Source organism: Elephantulus edwardii, unplaced genomic scaffold (genome assembly GCF_000299155.1).
Source record: "Elephantulus edwardii isolate Elephantulus edwardi_28Jun2011 unplaced genomic scaffold, EleEdw1.0 scaffold00168, whole genome shotgun sequence".
Lineage (NCBI taxonomy): Eukaryota > Metazoa > Chordata > Mammalia > Macroscelidea > Macroscelididae > Elephantulus > Elephantulus edwardii.
Genome location: NW_006399918.1, coordinates 7,346,249 through 7,351,154, shown reverse-complemented (window position 1 = coordinate 7,351,154; position 4,906 = coordinate 7,346,249). Strand labels below are relative to the sequence as shown.

The window sequence follows — 4,906 nt, the reverse complement described above, 5'->3', positions numbered from 1 at the left end:
AGCCTAACTACTGATGATTTGTTAAAACTTCCAGCAAATGTTGAACTCATGTTTAACCAAGTCACCAAACTAATAGGAAAAAACAGTATATGCTTTAGAAAACTCAGCTAATCAAATGTTGAAAAGAATATAAATTTTCAAGAACCCTCCTTAGTTATTCCTCAGGTGCACACAAACAGTAATGGAAATCACCATGTTAAGTTAAAAAAAAACACCAAAACTTTGAATAAGACTAATAAATGCATTTCTGAAATATCTTTTCCTTTTTCCAGAAAATCACCTTCCAGGGACATTCCAGAACATGATTTTGAAAAGAATTATCCATTAACTAGCCAGAAATTTGACCTTAATATTTCAGGGATAGCTAGTATACCTGATTTACAGTGAAGACTTGCTACCTGATAAAAATTGCCAGAGACTTATATAAGATACTTAAAGAATATCATTGTTCCCCTAAACATAGTTATCAGGCACAAAGAAGTCCTCAGCTTGCAAATAAGTTAGGTTCTTTAGAATAATCTTTTGAAAATGCTAACTTTTAAAATCCTGTGCATGATGAGAAACGAGTAGATCATGAATATAAATGTAATTTTTAATGTGGCCAATGTCAATATGAGAATCCACTTCCTCCAGGACAATCCAAAAAGCCATTCAGGGATGACAAAAATGGAATTGTTTATCCTGAAAGTCAAGAGAAATCTAGAGTATTCTAGAAAGAATTACCAAGCTCTGTAAAAAATGATGGCAGTCCTTGCTCATTAGATAAACTTGAAGAAGAAAGATCACGGGGGGGGGGAAACGCCCGTTCCTTTCAAATCACCTGTTCTGCTTACCCTGATGATAATCCTCAACAAACTTCAAAGGTAAAATACTCTAAAGAGTTCCTTGAAGATTTCTTAAATAATGGTAATCAGGGCTGTACTCTTTATTTTTTTTTTTATTATGTGTGTGTGTGTGTGTGTGTGTGTGTGTGTGTGTGCGCGCGCGCGCGTACCGTCAAATCAGATCTGACAGGTACAGGAGGAGATTGTCCCTCCTTTCTCCGCAGAGCATCTGGTGGATTTGAACGGTGCGCCTCTGGAATTGCAGTGCAGCTTCTTGCCACTAGGCCACCAGAGCTCTCCTAGGGCTGTACTCTTTTGGGAGGAAAACATCATGGTCCTGTTGAAGCCGTAAAACAAATGTTACTCAACCTTCAAGCAATAGAAGAAAGTTTCAATCAGAATAAAAGCACAGAGTCAATGGAAGGGGCTAAGCAGATTTCAGAAGATGAATTTTCTAAATTGCAGTTGAGTGAAAGAATGATTCCTATTACCAAGTCACTTAAGAAGGCTTTGCACCATTTATCTCACCTGAGAGATCTGGTTGATGATAGCAGTGGGAAACAGTCACTGAAAATATGAAGAGGAAACTAGAAGTGCAACACTTGCTATGCATCAGAGAGTTGGACAATGACCAGGGATGATAGAAGGAGAATTGATGCCTTTGAACTGTGGTGTTGAAGAAGAGTGTTGATTCTGAGGTTCCATCTCACCAGGAACGAACAGGTTTGTCCTGGAGAGGGTGAAGCCAGGCTGCTCCTTGGAACCAAGGATTCTGAAGCTTTATATGACATACTTTGGACGTGTTACAAGGAGGGACCAGTCCTTGGAGAGGGACAACATGCTTGGGAGGGTGGAGGGAGAGAGCCGGAGAGGAAGATCCTCGATGAGATGGATTGATTCAGTGACTGGGGTAATGGGGGTAGGTGTGTCAGAGATAGTGACATTGGCACAGGATAGAGCAGACTTTAGAGCTGTTGTACATAGGGTCACTATGAGTCGCAGGCAACTCGACAGCACATAAAAACAACAATAACAACAACTAATAAGTAGTCACTACCAAACAAAAATGTTTTTATTTCTTTTAGCTGATAAATTACAAACCATATATTGTTGTGAGTGGTTCAAGTAGTTAAAAATACAAACTTGAGAATATTCACAAGTTTTTGTGACCCATCACCATCCTCATTTTGTGATGACATACAAAAAACTGAATTAATAAGAACCCACAGAGTTACAGAAAGCCTGACTTTGGCCTTAAGGCCTCTGAAGTTTGATATTCAAACACAAATGGCTAATATTCAAAGGAGAATCATTTCAGTTCTTGAAAGCTGACATTGGACATATTTTCTTCAGCATTCTTGTTATTATCTGATTCTTGATAATTAAAATCATTCTGTTTTCTGTCCAAAATCATCTAAGTTAAATAAACTTAGCATCTGCACTTAAGAAACTAACAGGATATCAGAATTGCTCTGACGTATCTTATCTATATAGAATTCTGTTAGCTGTATGTTTTTTATAAATAAAATATTTAAGGTGTATTGTACTTACCAAAAACATCCATTTAATAATAGATGATATAATGTAAAAAGCAATATTCTTTTAGATTGTGGAATTCAAGATATTTTCACTTAATAAATGCTTTACTTAGGGGAAAAAAGAAATTAAAAAAAATTATGGGTCAGTGTTAAGAGCATATAGTTAACTGTATAAGACCATTATTGTAAAATGTGTATGAAGATCCAAGGAGGGAGTGGGGAGCAGAGGGGTGAGGGTAGACAGGGGTGGGGTGAGGGGGTTAATTATACAGTCACACAATTTGATGGTTGGAGGGATGGCCTGATAAAGGAAATGGGAAGATGTGAAAAATAATGTATATGAACTTTGTAAGTAAACCAGTATAAAATAAAAACAAAAATTAAAAAATTAACTTAAAAAAGAGCATATTGTTAGAAATATAAAATAAAGCTTAGAAAGCTAAATGTTTAGAATGTTAAAATTAAGTAAGTGTGTGTTAGGTAAGGTATGATCAAGAGAATTTTCAGAATACCTTCAACCTGAGCTATATATCAGGTTCTAAAACTAAATGTTTAAAAAAAATGCCATCTCAGGCCCAGAAAATTAACATGTTAACTACCCAACCCTGCTTTCTGAGACTGAGGAAGAAGACCTGAAGTGTTTGCTGCAGAAGGTCAAAGACTGCAGCCTTCAATATGGATTGAATCTCAATATCAAGAAAACAAAGATCCTCACCACAGGGCTGATTGGCAGCATACTGATAGATGGTGAAGAGATTGAGATTGTTAACAGCTTTAGTTTACTTGGCTCCACAATCAACAGTCTTGGTACTAGCAGCCAGGAAATTAAAAGATTAATTGTATTGGGAAAGTCAGTGGTCAGGGACCTTTCCAGAGTATTGAAGAGCAATGATGTCAGTCTGGAGACTAAGGTGCTCCTGATCCAGACCATGGGTTTTGCAATTACTTCTATGCGTCAGAAAGCTGGACAATGATTAGGGATGATAGAATGAGAATTGATACCTTTGAGCTGTGATGCTGAAGAAGACTATTGAATATGCCATGAACTGCTAGGAGAACAACCATGTTCTTTCTAGAGGGTGAAACCAGGCTGCTTCTTGGAAGCAAGGATCTTGAGCCTACGTCTCACATACTTTGGGCATGTTGCAAGGAGTGACCAGTGCTTGACAGTGACATCATACTTGGGAGTGTAGAGGGACAGCACAAGAGAGCAAGACATTGGATGAGCTAGATTGATTCAGTGACTGGTATAAGGGTGGTAAGTATGTCAGAGACAAGAAACTTGGCTTAAGATAGAGCAGGGTTCAGAATTGTTGTACGTAGGGTCGCTATGAGTGGCAAGTGACTGACAGCACCTAACAACAACAACAATCAGAAAATACTAAAATTAAGTCTGAAGGTCAAAAGTGCTAATCTTGAGATGAACACACTATCAACACTCTTAGCACCACCAGTCAGGAAATAAAAAAATGAATTGCATTGGGAAAATCTATTGTCCGGGATGTCTTCAGAGTACTGAAAAACAACAATATCAGTCTAGAGACTAAGGTGTGTCTGATCCAGGCCATGGTCTTTGCAATTACTTGCTATGCATCAGAGAGCTGGACAATGACTAATGATGACTGAAGAAGAATCAATGCCTTCGAGTTGTGGTGCTGGAGAGGAGTCTTGAACATACCAAGACTGACATGAAAACAAATAATTCTGTCTTGGAGAAGATGAAACCAAGTTTCTCTTTGGAGACTAGGATTTTGAAGCTCCATCTCACATATTTTGGGCACATGGCTAGGAGGGATGGGTCCTTGGAAAAGGACATCATGCTCAGAAGGGTGAAGAGAGAGGAAGACCCCAGGTAAGATGGATTGATACAGTAACTGGGGCAATGGAGTTTGATGTGTCAGGATTAGTGAGACTGGCTCAGGACAGGGTAGTCTTCAGAGCTGCTGTGCATAGGATTGCTATGGGTCACAGGCGACTCGACAGCACATAACAACCCCCACTCCTAAAAAATATCTTACAAGACATTAATGTATTTAGCTAGAGAAGAGACACCTCAAAAATCATATAGTGTAGTTATTTTAAGCAATTCTGATTGGTGAAACGCTGGCTTTGGGAGACCTGCACTGGTTACTTTCTGCACAAAGTAATGACATAAAACCCGATTCTCTGGATGCAGAAATCCAGAGATGTCTGAAGAACAGACCACCTCACCTTTGATGTTTCTTTGCTCTCTGCAACACACCTTACAGGATTTTGGGTTCCTGTAGTGAGCATTACACTTGTTTTTATACTGGCTATGAATATTTATGGTAGGCACAATTGTTTGGGTGTTAATGATTGATTGTTAAGATTTGAATTGCCAAGTGTGGATCTGAAGGACACTTGGCCAAGGGTGGCCCACATCAGGTCCTCATGGCTGACAGGACTGACAGGCCCCAGGTCCCAGCTGGAAACAAAGGAGGATGCTTCAATGATTTAGATCCTCCCAGAAGAGCTGTGGGTGAGCATTAACATTACTGGTAAGTATATTTGTTTTCTCCTGGA

The 4,906-nt window shown here is 38.9% G+C and overlaps 1 pseudogene; it reads left to right on the top strand.

Moving 5' to 3' along the window:
• The first annotated feature begins 666 nt into the window (after positions 1 to 666).
• On the top strand, positions 667 to 1,403 carry LOC102851457 (annotated as a pseudogene).
• Positions 1,404 to 4,906: the final 3,503 nt, after the last annotated feature.